The following is a 19,584-nucleotide window of genomic DNA, read 5'->3' on the forward strand; positions in this document are numbered from 1 at the left end:
GTTGCCTCCTTGTCTCCCAGTGATAACCCAGGTGGTGTTACAAAAATGAGTAACTTGTAATCCCAGCACTTTGGGAGGCCAAGACGGGCTGATCACGAGGTCAGGAGATCGAGACCATCCTGGCTAACACGGTGAAACCCCGTCTCTACTAAAAAATACAAAAAACTAGCCGGGCGAGGTGGCGGGCGCCTGTGGTCCCAGCTACTCCGGAGGCTGAGACAGGAGAATGGCGTAAACCCGGGAGGCGGAGCTTGCAGTGAGCTGAGATCCGGCCACTGCACTCCAGCCTGGGCGACAGAGCCAGACTCAGTCTCAAAAAAAAAAAAAAAAAAGCGAGGAGGAAGGAGGAAGAAGAAGAATGAGGAGGAGGAGGAGGAGGAAGGAAAGAAAGAAAAAGAAAGAAGTATATTTATTTATTTTTTTAATTACAGACAGGGCCTTGCTATGTTGCCCAGGATGGTCTCAAACTCCTGAGGTAAAGTAATCCTCCTGCCTTGGCCTCCCAAAGTGCTGGGATTACAGGTGTGAGCTACCACGCCTGGCCAAGAAATACATTTAAAAAGAATTTCTTAAGCCCAGGTTTTAAAATCAGAGAAATGGGGATTCTGAATTCTAGTCCCAGTAGGCTTAGCTATGTGACCACAGGCAGTTACTTAATTTTGTTGTGCCTCTTTTACCAGTAAGTAACAACTAATTTGAAGGATTGCTGTGAAGATGAAGATGTGCACATTGCCTGGCACAGAGTATATATTCACTATATAGTAGCTATTGCTTGTATCAGAACCCATAAAAAATAATGGTTTACTACCCAATCTAGTATATATAAGAAATAGTATAGGCCGGACACGGTGGCTTATGCCTATAATCCTAGCACTTTGGGAGGCCAAGGCAAGCAGATCACCTGAGGTCAGGAGTTCGAGACCAGCCTGGCAAACATGGTGAAACCCTGTCTCTACTAAAAATACAAAAAATAGCCAGGTGTGGTGGTGCATGCCTGTAATTCCAGCTACTTGGGAGGCTGAGGCAGAAGAATTGCTTGAACCAGGGAGGCAGAGGTTGCAGTGAGCCCAGATTGTGCCACTGTACTCCAGCCTGGGCAGCAAAGTGAGACTCCGTCTCAAAAAAAAAAAGAAAAAAGAAAAAAAACAAGAAGTACAGTACAGCATAGCACTCATTACTCAGGTGGGGAGTACAGAATGTAAGAAAAAAAAATTCAAAAATAGCATAAATTCATAGGTGACATTCCCATAAGAGAAATTGTCAATTTGGGGCAACACAGGCCTGAATTTTGAAGTTGAACATTTTCATGCCTTCCCTTCAAACAACCCTTTGGAAGGTTTTAAGAAGTAGAATTCTGCCTTTTAACCAAGATGGCACCAAAGGGGAAGAAGGAAGCTCCTGCCCCTTCCAAAGCCAAAGCCAAAGCAGTCTTTGAAGGCCAAGAAGGCGATGCTAAAAGGCATCCACAGCCACACACAAGAAAACAAGATCCACACGTTACCTACCTTTTGGTGGCCCAAGACACTGCAGCTCCAGAGAGAGCCCAAATATCCTCAGAAGAGCACCCCCAGGGGAAACAAACTTGAACCCTATGCCATCATCTCACCACTGAGTCTGCCATGAAGAAGACAGACAACACACTTACTTTCATTGTAGATGTCAAGACCAACAAGCACCAGATCAAACAGGCTGTGAAGAAGCTCTACAACACTGAAGTGGTCAAAGTCAACACCCTGATCAGAATGGAAGACAGCATATGTTTGACCAGCTCCTGACTATGCTTTCGATGTTGCCAGCAAAATTGGAATCATCCAACTTGAGTTCAGCTGGTTAACCATGAATACACAAAGGCTGGGTGTGGTGGCTCATGTCTATATTCCCAGCACTTTGGGAGGCCAAGGTGGGAGGATTGCTTGAGCCCAGGAGTTCAAGACAAGCCTGGGCAACATAGGGAGATGCTGTTTCTACAAATAATATAAAAATTAGCCAGATGTGGCCAGGCGCAGTGGCCCATACCTGTAATCTCAGCACTTTGGGAGGCCGGATCACCTGAGATCAGGAGTTCAAGACCAGCCTGGCCAACATGGTGAAGCCTCGTCTCTGCTAAAAATACAAAAAATTACCTGGGCTTGATGACGCACACCTGCAGTCCCAGCTACTCAGGAGGCTGAGGCAGGAGAATCGCTTGAACCTGAGAGGCGGAGGTTGTAAAGAGTCAAGATTGCACCATTGCACTGCAGTCTGGGCAACAAGAGCAAAACTCTATCTCAAAAAAAAAAAAAATTAGCCAGGTGCAATAGCAGGCACCTGTGGTCTCAGCTATTCAGGAGGCCAAGGCAGGAGGATCACCTCAGTCCAGGAATTCGAGGCTGCAGTGAGCTATGATCATGCCACTGTACTAGAGCCTGGGTGACAGAGCAAGACTCTGTTTCAAAAAAAAAAAAAAAAGGTAGAATTCTGGATTAGGTAGATGATGTTCTAACCAAATATGCCATTTCTTAATTATAACAACTGTTAACACTTATTGAGCACTGGACTAAGTAATATCACATAATAGTTCCAACACGCCTCTGATATATGCTCTATATTTTACAATATGAGATAGGTCTCCATTTTACAGATGAGATCTCTGAAGCTACGAGAGGCTGTATGTATCATTTACCTAAGGCTACAGAGCTAGTGTAAGTGGAGAAGCCCACAACTGAACCCAGATGGTCTGACTCCAGAATCTATACTCTTAACCATGGAACAATACTGTCTCCTATTCTACAAGAAATGTTGAGTGGTGGGTATGCAAGAATGAGGTACGTGATAAAAGAGTGTACACTAAATGGTTTTGGTTTTTGTGTTTTTTTTGTTTTTGTTTTTTTTTTTTTTGAGACGGAGTCTGGCTCTGTCACCCGGGCTGGAGTGCAGTGGCCGGATCTCAGCTCACTGCAAGCTCCGCCTCCTGGGTTTACGCCATTCTCCTGCCTCAGCCTCCCGAGTAGCTGGGACTACAGGCGCCCGCCGCCTCGCCCGGCTAGTTTTTTGTATTTTTTTTTTAGTAGAGACGGGGTTTCACCGTGTTCGCCAGGATGGTCTCGATCTCCTGACCTCGTGATCCGCCCGTCTCGGCCTCCCAAAGTGCTGGGATTACAGGCTTGAGCCACCGCGCCCGGCCTGTGTTTTTTTTGAGACAGAGTCTCACTCTGTCACCCAGGCTGGAGTGCAGTAGCATGATCTCAGCGCACTGCAACCTCTGCCTCCCAGGTTCAAACTCAAGCGATTCTCGTGCCTCAGCCTTCTGAGTAGCCACACCACCATACACGGCTAATTTTTGTATTTTTTCTTTTTTTTTTTTTTTTTTGAGACGGAGTCTCGCTCTCTCGCCCAGGCTGGAGTGCAGTGGCCGGATCTCAGCTCACTGCAAGCTCCGCCTCCTGGGTTTACGCCATTCTCCTGCCTCAGCCTCCCGAGTAGCTGGGACTACAGGCGCTCGCCATCTCGCCTGGCTAGTTTTTTGTATTTTTTTTAGTAGAGACGGGGTTTCACCGTGTTAGCCAGGATGGTCTCGATCTCCTGACCTCGTAATCTGCCCGTTTCGGCCTCCCAAAGTGCTGGGATTACAGGCTTGAGCCACCGCGCCCGGCCTCAAATGCTTTCTTTGCCTTGCTTCGGTGTGCACCTTATACAAGCTTTCCCCTTGGGCTCCAAACCACCCGCCGTCTGGCACTGCCTGATTCTTGAATCAAACTCCTAAAATTTTAAGTGCTTAGGTTTATCTTTTTTCTTTTTTTGAAATGGAATTTCGCTCTTTTCTCCCAGGCTGGAGTGCAATGGCGCGACCTTGGCTCACTGAAACCTTCGCCTCCTGGGTTTAAGCCATTCTCCTGCCTCAGCCTCCCAAGCAGCTGGGACTATAGGCGCCCGCCACCTCTCCCGGCTAGTTTTTTGTGTTTTTTAGTAGAGACGGGGTTTCACCGTGTTAGCCAGGATGGTCTCGATCTCCTTACCTCGTAATCTGCCCGTTTCGGCCTCCCAAAGTGCTGGGATTACAGGCTTGAGCCACCGCGCCCGGCCTTGTATTTTTTCAAACAGATGGGGTTTCACCATGTTGGTCAGGCTGGTCTCAAATTCTTGGCCTCAAGCAATCTGCCCTCCTTGGCCTCCCAAAGTGCTGGGATTACAGGCATGAGCCACCACACCCAGCCAAAGGAGTGTACAGTAAATGTTAAAAAAAAAGTGCCCAATTGCCGGGCACGGTGGCTCACACCTCCAATCCCAGCACTTTGGGAGGCCGAGGCGGGTGAATCACCTGAGGTCAGGAGTTCGAGACCAGCCTGGCCAACATGGCGAAACCCCGTCTCTACTAAAAATACAAAAATTACCCAGGCATGATGGCAGGTGCCTTTAATCCCAGCTACTTAGGAGGCTGAAGCAGGAGAATCACTTGAACCCAGGAGGCGGAGGTTGCAGTGAGCAGAGGATCACGCCACTGCACTCCAGCCTGGGTGATAAAGACTCTGTCTCAAAAAAAAAAAAAAAAGAAGTGCCCCATTAGGCCAAGCCAGCCATGGCACCAGCAGCTAGTCAGATTTAGGGTGGCCCAAAGTATGAACACTGAAATAACATTAACTGATTAATGAGGAGGTGACAAACCTAACAAAAAGAGAAACCTAAAAATCCCTGAACTATGTTCTCAGCTGTAGTAAACAAAGTTCTGGGAGAGAGGAAAATGTATCAAAATGCTAACTGGTAGGATAATGACTGATACCTATTTTCTGCTTCATATTATCTTTTTTTTTAATTTTTTTTTTTTTTTTTTACAAAGAACACTCATTATTTTCATAATTGGGAAAAGGCAGAAACAAAAACAAATCTCAGGAAACTTTCACTCTTTATTCACTTCTGATTATATAATCTGTGGCAATGACTGGGCATGGTGGCTCATGCCTGTAATCCCAGCACTTTGGGAGGCTGAGGCTGGCAGATCACATGAGGCCAGAAATCTGACACCAGCCTGGCCAACATGGCGAAATCCCATCTCTATTAAAAATATATAAATTAGCTGGGCGTGGTGACACATGCCTTTAGTCCCAGCTACTCGAGGGGCTGAGGCAGGAGAATCACTTGAACCAGGGAGGTAGAAGTTGCAGTGAGCAGAGATCATGCCACTGCACTCCAGCCTGGGTGACAGAGCGAGACTTCGTCTCAAAAAATAAAAAATAATCTGTTGCAATGAGCAAGTATTACTTCTGTAACTTTAAAGAGATTTTTTAAATAAATAAATCCAGGATATCAGAAATGGGAGGCAGGCCGGGCATGGTGGCTCACGCCTGTAATCCCAGCACTTTGGGAGGCTGAGGCAGGTAGATCACTTGAAACCAGGAGTTCAAGACCAACCTGGCCAACATGCTGAAACCCCGTCTCTACTAAAAAGAGACTTGGAAGGCTGAGGCAGAAGAACTGCTTGAATCCGGGAGGTGGATGTTGCAGCGAGCAGAGATCCTGAAACTGCACTCCAGCCTGGGGGACAGAGGGAAGACTCTGCCTCCAAAAAGAATTCAAAAAGAAAGAAAGAAGTGGAAAATAAATTTCATGCAAATACCAAAGCAAAAAAAAAAAAAAAAAAGGGATATGATGTAAGAATAAGCAAATTAGTAGCTGCGGTTTGTTGGAAAGAACTCTAGACACGCATCAAAGGAGTTGGGTTCATATACCCATCAACATGGACAAATGTGAAAAACTTTATGTTGAACAGAAAAAGTCAGACACAAAAGTGTGCATACTGTATGATTCAAGAACAGGTAAATTTAATATGTGGGGACAGAAATCAGAACATTGGTTGCCTATAAAATGGTGAAGATTGACTGGAAGGGGAACTGGAAGGAGGGAACTTTGGAGGGTTATAAAAATGTTGTATTTCTTTTTTTGAGATGGAGTTTCGCTCTTGTTGCCCAGGCTGGAGTGCAATGGCCTGATCTCGGCTCACTGCAAACTCTGCCTCCCTGGTTCAAGCGAGTCTCCTGCCTCAGCCTCCCGAATAGCTGGGATTACAGGCATCCGCCACCACACCCAGATAATTTTTTGTATTTTTAGTAGAGACGGGGTTTCTCCACGTTGGTCAGGCTGGTCTCCAATTCCCAGCCTCAGGTGATCCACCCGCCTCAGCCTCCCGAAGTGCTGGGATTACAGGTGTAAGCCACCGCGCCCAGCCAAAATGTTCTGTTTCTTGATGTGGGTGTTGGCTGCATAGGTGTTTATATTTGTAAAAACTTATCTAATTATATACTTCTATCTCACTGTATGTAAGTTTTACCTCTAAAAATCTTGGCTAGGGCCGGGCATGGTGGCTCACGCCTGTAATCCCAGCACTTTGGGAGGCCAAGGCAGGTGGCTCACGAGGTCAGGAGTTCGAGACCACCCTAGCCAACACGGTGAAACCCCGTCTCTACTAAAAACACAAAAAATTAGCCAGGCGTGGTGGCAGGCACCTGTAATCCCAGCTATTCGGGAGGCTGAGGCAAGAGAATTGCTTGAACCCAGGAGGCAGAGGTTGCAGTGAGCCGAGACTGCGCCACTGCACCCCAGGGTAGGCGACAGAGTGAGATTCCATCTCAAAAAAAAAAAAAAAATCTTGGGAGGCTGAGGCAGGTGGATCACCTGAGGTCAGGAGTTTAAGACCAGTCTGGCCAATATGGTGAAACCCCGTTTCTACTAAAAATACAAAAATTAGCTGGATGTGGTGGCACATGCTTATAATCCTAGTATATGATGTAAGAATAAGCAAATTAGTAGTTGTGGTTTGTCTCAGCCTCAGGAGGCTGAGGCAGGAGAATCACTGGAACGAGGGAGGCAGAGGCTGCAGTGAGCCGAGATGGCGCCACTACATTCTAGCCTGGGTGACAAGAGCAAGACTCTGTCTCAAAAAAAAAAAAAATGTAGCTACTAACATATCTCAAGTGCTAGGGACTAACTGTAATGGAATACAACAAAGTGGAGCACTGTGCTTTGCAAATTTCCATCCAATGAATGCTGAAGGAACTTTAAAAGTAAAGAGAGGGAAGAAGTTAGTCTTCTAATTCTCATAATTCCACAGATGTGTTTGGTATTCAGAAATACTATTCTTTAAAGACTATCAATATTCTACAAAGGGAAATTCACTTATAGTTCCCAATTGTGAATGAAAAGGAGTATCAATAGGCATGACCCAAAACCTTCTTCTACACAGTTAAACAAAATTTCTCAAGACCTGATTTAAGAGCAAACTTTTTGCCAGGCACAGTGGCTCACACCTGTAATCCCAGGAGGCCGAGGCGGGCGGATCACAAGCTCAGGAGATCGAGACCATCCTGGCTAACACGGTGAAACCCCATCTCTACTAAAAATACAAAAACTTAGCCGGGCATGGTGGCGGGCGCCTGTAGTCCCAGCTACTCAGGAGGCTGAGGCAGGAGAATGGCATGAACCCGGTAAGTGCAGCTTGCAGTGAGCCGAGATCGCACCACTGTACTCCAGCCCAGGTGACAGAGTGAGACTCTTTCTCAAAAAAAAAAAAAAGAAAAAAAAAAAAAAGAGCAAACTTTTAAAACTGAGTACTATGGCCGGGAGTGGAGGCTCATGCCTGTAATCCCAGCACTTTAGGAGGCCAAGGTGGGCAGATCACTTGAGGTCAGGAGTTCAAGATCAGCCTGGCCAACACGGTGAAGTGCCGGCTCTACTAAAATACAAAAATTAGCCAAGTGTGGTGGCAGGCACCTGTAATCCCAGCTACTCAAGAGGGCTAAGGCACGAGAATCGCTTGAACCCGGGAGGCAGAGGTTACAATGAGCTGAGATCCTACCACTGCACTCCAGCCTGGAAACAGAATGAGACTCCCTCTCAAAAAAAATAAAATAAAATAAAAATAAAGTAAGGCTGGCCGCGGTGGCTCACACCTGTAATCCCAACACTTTGGGATGCCAAGGCGGGTGGATCACGAGGTCAGGAGATCGAGACCATCTGGGATAACATGGTGAAACCCCATCTCTACTAAAAATACAAAAATTTAGCCGGGTTGTTGTGGCGGGCGCCTGTAGTCACAGCTACTTGGGAGGCTGAGGCAGGAGAACGGCGTGAACCCGGGAGGCAGAGCTTGCGGTGGGCCGAGATCGCGCCACTACACTCCAGCCTAGGCGACAGAGTGAGATTCCGTCTCACAAAAAAAAAAAAAAAACAGGCCGGGCGCGGTGGCTCAAGCCTGTAATCCCAGCACTTTGGGAGGCCGAGACGGGCGGATCACGAGGTCAGAAGATCGAGACCATCCTGGCTAACACGGTGAAACCCCGTCTCTACTAAAAAATACAAAACATTAGCCGGGCGAGGTGGCGGGCGCCTGTAGTCCCAGCTACTCGGGAGGCTGAGGCAGGAGAATGGCGTAAACCCAGGAGGCGGAGCTTGCAGTGAGCTGAGATCCGGCCACTGCACTCCAGCCTGGGCAACAGAGCAAGACTCCGTCTCAAAAAAAAAAAAAACAAAACAAAAATGCATGTATGGAGGTCAGGAGATTGAGACCATCCCAGCTAACAAGGTGAAACCTGGTCTCTACTAAAAAAAAAAAATTAGCCAGGCATGGTGGCATGCGCCTGTAGTCCCAGCTGCTTAGGAGGCTGAGGCAGAAGAATCACTTGAACCTGGGAGGCAGAGGTTGCAGTAAGCTGAGATCGTACCACTGCACTCCATCCTGGGCAACAGAGGGAGACTCCGTATGAAAAAAAAATAATGCATGTGTGTATACACATACACATATTCACTCAAATTGGAAATGAGTCAAACCACTGCTTTTTCTCAAAAGGCCTTCTGTATTCTCAAAATAAACAACTTGGGGCCACGCACAGTGGCTCACGCCTGTAATCCCAGCACTTTGGGAAGCAGAGGTGGGCGGATCACTTGAGGCCAGGAGTTCAAGACCAGCCTGGTCAACGTGACAAAACCCCGTCTCTACTAAAAATACAAAAATTAGCCAGGCGTGGGGCACCTGTAATCCCAGCTACTCAGCTCAGGAGGCAGAGGCAGGAGAATCGCTTGAGCCCGCGGTGGGTGGGGAGGGCTTGCGCAGAGGCTGCAGTGAGCTAAGATCATCGGGCCATTGCACTCCAGCCTGGGCGACAGAGCAAGACTCCGTCTCAAAAAAAAAAGAAAAAAAAAGAAACTATTTTGTTCAAATGGAATTAATCTTACAGCTGAGAGTACATCTCAGACTTCTCCGTATTTTACCAGAAAGAAAAACAGAGCTTGAAAAGAAATATCACAGGCAGTTTAATAGCGTCTCCTATCAATCTCAAATTGTTTATTAGTTTGTGGAAATCATGATGAAAAGCAAATTTTTCTGAGATGCTTCTATATCTGAACATTATTTCTTCAGCAAGCATTCAACAATTCTTGTTTCTATTCTTCTCTTTTCTAATTCAATTCTGTTTGGTTTCTAAGTTAGGAAGTGTGTTTCATTTGCATAAATGGTAACTATTCTGAGATACTATTCATAACTATACATTTGAATTCTGTAAAGTACCATTCATAATTTCAAACAGAATGGGGAAAAAACACTCATTCAACTTTACCTTAATGGTGACTAAGACATGAATGATTATAATGTTATATTGTATAGAGTTGGCCAAAAGAGAATTAAGTCTTCAAATGTTACCACTACCTTGTCATTAATTTATGAATGCCCAGAGGAACCAAGGACCACTGCCTTGACCAATCCGCCTGTCATAAAAAATACTGAGCTTAGAAAAGCATGCCCATTCTAAACATGCTTTTTGGAGTTATAAAGTGTCTATGCAGGGACATCAAGAGATACATCTTAGCCATGAAGCTCAAAAATTAGCAAAGAATCCTGACAAGTTCTGGCATGTTCTTTATATAAGCAATGCTGGTTATCCTTTAGGTGTTCAACTTTTCAGCTATGAGCTTTTCTGAGAAACAGTCTTTCATGCAAGGTAGGTAATAATATTCCAGTAGTTCTTTACTCCATCTAATATTAATCAGTGGTAGAAATTAAATTTACATAGATCTGCATAAATAATTCAGCTATCTGCCCTGCTCTAATATATTTAAACCAAATAAAATAAAATTTGAACAGAATAAAAATAATGGGGCTATTTTTAAGTGGTCACCTCCTGATTTTTCTCATTTTCTTATCCAAAGTCAGAGACAGGAATTGCATAACCAGAAAAAAGGAGAAAAAGGAGAACATGCACTTGAGGACATCTATAATCACTTTCCTCTATTGTTCTACCACTTCTACCCCTATTGATACAGTAGCTCTCAACAGGGGGAAATCTATCCCCCCAGGATAAAAGAGACAATATCTGGAGACATTTCTGGTTATCACAACTGGCGCAGGGGGGTGCTACTGGCATCCAGTCATCCAGTGAGTAGAGACCAAGGATGCTGCTTAAGTATTCCTGGTCTGACCATGAAATGGAAGAGGAGCACACAAGAATGAAGCACAATACAGAGGCCATAATTAAAGCATTATTAGCATCTCACACCTGTAATCCCAGTACTTTGGAAGGCCGAAGTGGGCAAATCACTTAAGGTCAAGAGTTCAAGATCAGCCTGGTGAACATGGTGAAACCCCGTCTGTACTAAAAATACAAAATTAGGTCAAGCGTAGTGGCTCACGCCTGTAATCCCAGCAATTTGGGAGGCTGAGGCGGGCAGATAACCTGAGGTCAGGAGTTCAAGAACAGCCTGACCAACACAGTGAAACCCCATCTCTACTAAAAACACAAAAATTAGCCAGGCATGGTGTCACATGCCTGTAATCCCAGCTACTCGGGAGGCTAAGGCAGGAGACTCGCCTTGAACCTGGAAGGCAGAAGTTGCAGTGAGCCGAGATCGTGCCATTGTTCCAGCCTGGGCAGCAAGAGCAAAACTCCGTCTCGGAAAAAAAAACAAAAAACCAAAATTAGCCAGGCATAGTGGCGCATACCTGTAATCCCAGCTGCTACTAGGGAGGCTGAGGCAGTAGAATCCCTTGAACGCAGGAGGCAGAGGTTACAGTGAGCCCAGATCACGCCACCACACTCCAGCATGGGCGGCAGAGTGAGATTCCATCTCATGTAACAACAAAAAAAAGGGGGTGAGGGGTCTGGGCATGGTGGCTTATGCTTATGCCTGTAATCCCAGCACTTTAGGGGGCCAAGGCAGCAGGATGGCTTGAGCTCAGTTTAAGACCAGCCTGTGCAACATAGTGAGACCTCATCTCTAAAAAATCTTAAAAATTAGGTGGGCATAGTAGCGCGCACCTATAGTCTCAGCTATTTGAAAGGCTAAGGCAAGAGGAGGACTGCTTGAGCGTAGGAGGTTTTTTTTTTTGTTTTTTTTTTTTGTTTGTTTGTTTGTTTTTGAGACGGAGTCTCGCTCTGTCGCCCAGGCTAGAGTGCAGTGGCCGGATCTCAGCTCACTGCAAGCTCCGCCTCCTGGGTTCACGCCATTCTCCAGCCTCAGCCTCCCGAGTAGCTGGGACTACAGGCGCCCGCCACCTCGCCCGGCTACTTTTTTGTATTTCTTAGTAGAGACGGGGTTTCACCGTGTTAGCCAGGATGGTCTCGATCTCCTGACCTCGTGATCCACCCGTCTCGGCCTCCCAAAGTGCTGGGATTACAGGCTTGAGCCACCGCGCCCGGCCAGGAGGTTGAGGCTGCAGTGAATGAGCTGTGATACTGCCACTGCACTCGAGCCAGGGCAACAGAGTGAGACCCTGTCTCAAATAATAACAATAATAATTTTTCCCATTCCCAAGTCCAATCATACTCCTGCAACTCTGGATACAGTTTCTCATCCCTTGTATCTCCAAGACAGTGAAGGTACCATTCTTAGGAACTATGGAGCCACCCCAAGTAGGTAGATGAATTCAGGCCCTCAAACCAGGCAACTACGTGGTTTCTTAAAGGACAGAATTCCATAAATCCATGCTGTCATGGGGCTTTCTTCTAAAGAGAAAAAATAATTCTTCATCCTCCAACAATACCAGTCCATCTCACTCTACAGTAGAGATGTCCGAGAAAACTAAGAGTAGCCTGAGTTATTGAAAATGTGCTAGTAGAGGCCCTTGGCCATTTAAAGAAACCACCCAAATTCATATGGCTGGTAAACAGAAGTTTCTCATATAGCATACACTTAAAATAAAAATACTCAAAATTAAATGTATTTTAGTAAACTCCTTACACCAAGATGTGCAAATTGTGGACGTTTCATAAATTAAAAGTAAACAAAATTTTGACCCAAATCCCATCCACAGTTTTTACCTCATACTATCTAGGCTGGGTACGGTGGCTCACACCTGTAATCCCAGCACTTTGGGAGGCCGAGGCAGGCGGATCACGAGGTCAGGAGATCAAGACCATCCTGGCTAACAAGGTGAAACCCTGTCTCTACTAAAAATACAAAAAAAAAAAAATTTGCTGGGCATGGTGGCGGCACCTGTAGTCCCAGCTGCTCAGGAGGCTGAGGCAGGAGAATGGCGTGAACCCGGGAGGTGGAGGTTGCAGTGAGCCAAGATCGTGCCGCTACACTCCAGTCTGGACGACAGAGCGAGACTCCGTCTCAAAAAAAAAGAATACTCTAAAGGAAAAAAATCAGCTTTAAAATTTGGCAAACATGGCCACGCGCGGTGGCTAATGCCTGTAATCCCAGCACTTTGGGAAGCCGAGGTGGGTGGATCATCTGAGGTCAAGAATTTGGGACCAGTCTGGCCAACTTGAAGAATACAAAAATTAGCCGGGCGTGGTGGCAGATGCCTGTAATCCCACCTACTCAGGAGGCTGAGGCAGGAGAATCGTTTGAACCCAAGAGGCAGAGGTTGCAGTGAGCCGAGACTGCACCATTGTACTCCAGCCTAGGCAACAAGAGCGAAACTCCGTATCAAAAAAAAAAAAAAAAAAAAATTGGCAAACATGAATCTACAGATCTGCATTTGATTTGTTTTTCTCTGAATTATATGCAAAAAGTACAATTCTCTTAAATGCTACACAAAAAAAAATGATGAGCAAAGACCCTACAAATTACTATTTAAGAGGTGGGGGCAGGGCGTGAAGTCTCACACCTGTAATCTCAACACTTTGGGAGGTCAAGGTGGGAAGAACACTTGAGGCCAGAAGTTTGAGACCAGCCTGGACAACATTTCGAAAGCCCATCTCTACTGTTTAAAAAAAGAAAAAAAGAAAATAAAAGAAATAAAAATTTGGCCGGGCGCGGTGGCTCAAGCCTGTAATCCCAGCACTTTGGGAGGCCGAGACGGGCGAATCACGAGGTCAGGAGATCGAGACCATCCTGGCTAACCCGGTGAAACCCCGTCTCTACTAAAAAGTACAAAGAACCAGCCGGGCGAGGTGGCGGGCGCCTGTAGTCCCAGCTACTCGGGAGGCTGAGGCAGGAGAATGGCGTAAACCCGGGAGGCGGAGCTTGTAGTGAGCTGAGATCTGGCCACTGCACTCCAACCTGGGCAACAGAGCAAGACTCCGTCTCAAAAAAAAAAAAAAGGCCGGGCGCGGTGGCTCAAGCCTGTAATCCCAGCACTTTGGGAGGCCGAGGCGGGTGGATCACGAGGTCAGGAGATCGAGACCATCCTGGCTAACATGGTGAAACCCCGTCTCTACTAAAAATACAAAAAACTAGCCGGGCGTGGTGGCGGGCGCCTGTAGTCCCAGCTACTCGGAGGCTGAGGCGGGAGAATGGCGTGAACCCGGGAGGCGGAGCTTGCAGTGAGCCGAGATCGCGCCACTGCACTCCAGCCTGGGCGACACAGCGAGACTCCGTCTCAAAAAAAAAAAAAAAAAAAGAAAGAAATAAAAATTTAAAAATTAAAAATAAAAGAGGTGGAGGGTGTCATTCTAACATTTCAGAGACCAGTGAAGATATTAAAAGATAAATTGTGATACTTAAGGAAAAATGCTTATCAGGCACATTTTAATCACAGTAAGATTTCTGTATGACAGAAACAAAAAAAGGTGTCTTCTATGTAATATTATTTTTAGGACCCATGACTTTGAAATTAGCTGGGCTATACAATATTTTTCCTTGTAATTGCTCTTGTTATCATGTAATTTTGTTTGTTTTTTTGAGACAGAGTCTCGCTCTGTCTCCCAGGCTAGAGTACAGTAGTGTGATCTCAGCTCACTGCAACCTCCACCTCCTGGGTTCAAGTGATTCTCCTGCTTCAGCCTCCTGAATAGCTGGGATTACAGGCGGGCGCCACCACACCCGGCTAATTTTTGTATTTTTAGTAGAGACGGGGTTTCACCATGTTGGTCAGGCTGGTCTTGAACTCCTGACCTCGTGATCTGCCCGCCTTGGCCTCCCAAAGTGCTGGGATTACAGGCTTGAGCCACCATGCCCGGCCTGTCATGTAAGTTTTTCCTATAGAGATCTAAAATCCCTTCACTTTATCTCCAAAATTCAAAGGCTGTGAAAAATAGGTTTTTCATTATTCATTTGGAGGCAAAACCTGACAAGAAATGACTTAAGGCTAATAATAGTGCAGTATTTATTTATCCCAGTTAGTATGAACATCCAGACATTTTACTACAGAAAGAATAATGCATCTGATTTAAAAAGTGCTGCCCTGACCTCTCTGGGGTATTACATAACACATAGTATCATATTTATTTTCCAAAACCCAAAAATCCAAAAATTTTTAAATTCGGATATACATTTGGTCCCAATAACTTTTTTTTTGGCGCCAAGGATTTTGAATAAGGTACTGTGAACTGGTATACCAAGTAAGACTAATTATTTTACAGAAAATACAACACATTGAGAATTAATGTATTAATAGAGCTTCACGTGCAATAAATTCAGGGTCTTCACAACTATCATGTACACACAACCCTGGAAAATAAAGCATAAAAAGACTTAACATGTCAGGCCAGACGCGGAGGCTCACGTCTGTAATCCCAGCACTTTGGGAGGCCGAAGCGGGCGGATCCCGAGGTCAGGAGATGGAGACCATCCAGGCTAACACGGTGAAACCCCATCTCTACTAAAAATACAAAAAATTAGCTGGGCGTGGTGGCGGGCGCCTGTAGTCCCAGCTACTCAGGAGGCTGAGGCAGAAGAATAGCATGAACCCAGGAGGCGGAGCTTGCAGTGAGCTGAGATCACTCTGCACTCCAGCCTGGGCAACAGAGCAAGATTCTGTCTCAAAAGAGAAAAAAAGAAAAAAAAAGACTTAACGTGTCAAAAGTCAAACACATTATTATGTGTTTTTCAAGTGATGGTGATATTTGCATCCTGTAATATCTAAATCAATTCCTTAGGTTGAAATCACAGTTAAGGCCGGGCGCGGTGGCTCAAGCCTGTAATCCCAGCACTTTGGGAGGCCGAGACGGGTGGATCACGAGGTCAGGAGATCGAGACCATCCTGGCTAACACGGTGAAACCCCGTCTCTACTACAAAAATACAAAAGAACTAGCCGGGCGAGGTAGCGGGCGCCTGTAGTCCCAGCTACTCGGGAGGCTGAGGCAGGAGTATGGCGTGAACCCGGGAGGCGGAGGTTGCAGTGAGCGGAGATCGCGCCACTGCACTCCAGCCTGGGCGACAGAGCGAGACTCCGTCTCAAATTATATAAAATAAAAAAAAAAAAGAAATCACAGTTAAAATACAGCCAAAGACTCAGTCGGGCGCGGCAGCTCACGCCTGTAATCCCAGCACTTCGGGAGGCCGCAGCAGGTAGATCAACTGAGGTCAGGAGTTTGAGACCAGCCTGGCCAACATGGCAAAACCCCATCTCTACTAAAAAATACAAAAATTAGCCAGGCGTGGGGTTGCATGCCTGTAGTCCCAGATACTTGGGAGGCTGAGGCAGGAGAATCGCTCAAACCCGGGAGGCAAAGGTTGCAGTGAGCCGAGATCACACCACTGCGTTCCAGCCTGGGTGACAGATATATATATATATATTTGTTATATATAATACATATATTTTTATATATATGTATTATATATTATATACTATAAGTTTTATATATATTTTATATATAATATATATTTATATATTATATATAAATTTTTTATATTATATATTTTATGATATATGACATAGTTATGTATTATATATAAATTCATATATTATTTATAATATATAGTATATGTTACATATTTATATTTATATATATTTATTTTATATTATATATTTTTATTATATATTATATATTTTTTATATAAGACCAAATTAGTAATATGCTGAGAAAAAGAATAATCCACTGTAAATAACTTACTCAATAAAATGCTCTGATTTTTAAACAATTATTCTCAGAGGTTTTAAGATTTAAAATTATTTCATTCTAGAAGAAAACTCTGAACAAATTACAATTGACATTTTCTATGAAAGTAGAGCCTGGGACATGGCTAGAGACAGGAACAGTCCTTAAAGATATTTGAACGGGAAAAAGAGTTTCACAGTTCTTTCCTTCCTTCCTCCTTTAGTTGCTGCTTTTCTGGTTTTAGAATTTCAAACAAAGAAATACATACTGGCTCCACTGCTAAGAAACGCCCTTTTTCTCAGCAACTTCCTCTTCCAGTTTTCTTCTCCACCATTCACATATGAGAACAATACCCATAGCCATTCCTACCATTCTGATTAATCAAAAGCTCTGAGGTTTGGAAAAATTAAGGGCAGCAAGTTATTGTACCCAACTACCACCTACCTCAGATCCACAATCTTCACTCATTAGAAGTCAAATAACAGGTTGCACAAAGAAAGGGGTATTAAGCTTAATCAGAGGCGGGCTATTGAACCTTTCACCCCAAGAAATCCAAAGAAATTTGAACTAAAAAATGGGAAATTTCTCCCATCCCAAGAAAATGTGGCCCTCTGATGGAGGAGAAAAGTGAATGGGCTGGCACCACCCTGAACCAAAGTCTAGTCTACACACCAACAGCTGCTGAACTTTCTTCTACAGGCAACCCCACCAGGATTCAAATGGAGCTCTCTGAGGATCTGACACACTTCAAAGTGACTTTTACGACTTACAAATAGTTCTTTCCAACTTACAGACTGGATAAAGGGGCTGGACTTATAATTAACCTTCCAGAGATCAAGACTGTCCCCATGCCAGAAGTCAAATCACATACCTGGGGCCAGACCTCTGCCCCCATTTGCAACAAGGCAAACTTCCCTAACACTATCTTTTAAGTGGGCAGTGACTTCCCCCTTGCCTAGAGATTCTGAGAGGAAACAATTTAGTTAAGTAACCTCTGCCCTTTACTGTGTGACCTTGGGCAAGTTACTTAACTCCTCTGAAACTTAGTTTCCTTATGTGTAAATTCTCAAGGGTCACTGTAAAAGTTCACAGGCCTAAGCGAGGGTTGGCACCTAGTAGGGCTGCCATAAAAGTTCTTCCTCCTCCTTCTAACCCTCCTGATTTCTGGGCCTAAATTCCAATCAGAGCCCCAAGGGGCTCCAAGGAGTCCTTCCTCTTCTCTGGTTCTATGGACAACCGTATTAAAACTTCCCCTCTCAGAGGCTCTAGCATTCCTGGAGAACCAAGAGGACCCCAACTCACCCCATCATGGTCTGGGTAGCACTCACGTCCTCCTTGGAAGAGCCCCTTTAGACAACTCTCCTCCTTACTCTGCAGACCATCCTGTACGCGCACACACCCACACGCACTCTTACACACACACACACACAGTGCCCTCCTCCCGCTCCTCAATATTTAGCAGGTCGGGGCCTCAACGAGCACCTCAGTTACTTCGTGGTCCAGAGATGGAAACTGAGGCTCAGCCTGGGGAAGAACTTGTCCAAGATCTCAGACAACAGCTGGGACCCAACTCCTGTACATACATCTGCCGACGAAACCCTCGTTTTACACATGGGGAAACTAAGGCCTAGAGAGGAAAGTGACTTGCTCAAGATCACACAGGGAGCTGATGGCAGAACCAGGTCAGGTCGGGACACTCGTAGTCCCTCAGACTTGCGGACCCCTCCAAGTTTCCGAAGGGGACTCCGGGTCACTCCCTCCCTCCCTGAGGGGGTGGGGTGGACTAAGACACCACCCCGCGCTGACCACTCGCCCAGCCTCTGCCACTCCGCAGTGAGAGTCGCTGCACCCACTCCCCCGGAACCCTGCGGCTCGGGAGGAGCGGCCCGGCCGGGGCCCGCGCCTCCCGGCGGGGTCTACCCAAGGGGACTTGTTGCTCACCTGGCCTCCCGCAGTCGCCGTCAGCGACAGGAAAGGCCGGCCGGCCGCACAGTCTCCGCACAGAGTGTGCTCCGGCGGACCGCCTCGCGGGCTGCCACACGGCCAGACCCCCCTCAGCGCGCTACGCCCCCAGCTGCGCTCGCCCGGTCCGTGTCCGCCATTACGGTATTCCCCGCCCTGGGACGCAGCCACACCCCGCCAATGGCCCTGATTGGTTCACTGCCCAACCGACCCGGGGCTTCGGGGCATTCCATTGGCCTGAGTAAAATGCCAGTTAAATAACTACGCAAAAGACGTACTCACGGGTACCCTCCCCGGAGCTCCACCCGGGCGACTTCCGCAATCCGAGTAAACAGCGGGGTGCAAACCAAGTGAAGTGGGGGGGCAGAGATTAAGGCAAACGGACTCCTAAGTTCAAAGTAGGGAAAACTCACCGAAGAGAGTGTAAAACCTCGTACAAAGTGTGTTGAAAGATGAATTCTTCTTGTTAGCCTTCAAAGAACCGCTATATTTGGCGAAAGGAAGGGGCCAAGCCCGTAAACTTTCTGTGGACACCCCTCAAGTTGCAGATGGTGTTGTCCCTTCACTCCGGTCTCAGCCGGGGCAGAAAGTAGGGTGGGGAGAGTGAGTCACAAGCTTTAGCCCGCCCTGCACTGTCCATGTGGGGCGAGGCCCGGGTGCTGGGAATGGGGGATAGTACTGAAAAGGCATGGTCAAAGTGAGCGGATCCCTGGTTGAGCCACTTCACTCTGCGACCTTAGACATCTTCCAGAATTTATCTGGGTCTCAGTTTGTCCTTCTGCAAAATAGGAGCAGTCGTCTGTGCTTCACATGCGGGAGTGTTTGTTGAGGATTCATGCATGAGTGGGGAATATGCTCGTCTTGTTGATTATAAAAGGCTGCAGCTGGCCGGGCGCGGTGGCTCTGGCCTGTAATCCCAGCGCTTTGGGAGGTCGAGGCGGGCGGATCACCTGAGGTCGGGAAATCAAGACCAGCCTGACCAACTTGGAGAAACCCCCGTCTCTACTAAAAATACAAAATTAGCCAGCCGTGGTGGCGCATGCCTGTAATCCCAGCTACTCAGGAGGTTGAGGCAGGAGAATCGCTTGAATTCTCCGCCGAGAGGCGGAGGTTGCAGTGAGCGGAGATCACGCCATTGCACTCCAGCCTAGGAAACTAGAGCGAAACCCCGTCTCAAAAAAAAAAAAAAGGCCCGGCGCGGTGGCTCATGCCTGTAATCCCAACACTTTGGGAGGCCGAGGCGGGTGGATTACTTGAGGTCATGAGTTCAAGACCAGCCTGGCTAAGTGAAATCCCGCCTCTAGGAGGATCACCTGAGGTCGGGTGGTTGAAACCAGCCTGGCCAACATGGTGAAATCCGGTCTCTACTAAAAATACAAAAAATTAGCCGGG

At 46.5% G+C, this 19,584-nt stretch overlaps 1 protein-coding gene across 2 annotated transcripts in view; it reads right to left on the minus strand.

Moving 5' to 3' along the window:
- Positions 1 to 18,369, minus strand: part of WASF2 (WASP family member 2) — a 94,130-nt gene extending 75,761 nt beyond the window's left edge. The window contains exon 1 of one of the 2 annotated variants that reach the window (XM_003891418.4): positions 18,172 to 18,369. The gene's annotated coding sequence lies outside the window, so the exon portion shown is untranslated. Of the gene's footprint in view, positions 1 to 17,721; positions 17,816 to 18,171 lie in introns of those variants that run through there. The other variant, XM_021938207.2, reaches the window with a different exon arrangement.
- Between the last annotated feature and the right edge of the window lie 1,215 nt (positions 18,370 to 19,584).

Source organism: Papio anubis, chromosome 1 (assembly GCF_008728515.1).
Source record: "Papio anubis isolate 15944 chromosome 1, Panubis1.0, whole genome shotgun sequence".
Classification (NCBI taxonomy): domain Eukaryota; kingdom Metazoa; phylum Chordata; class Mammalia; order Primates; family Cercopithecidae; genus Papio; species Papio anubis.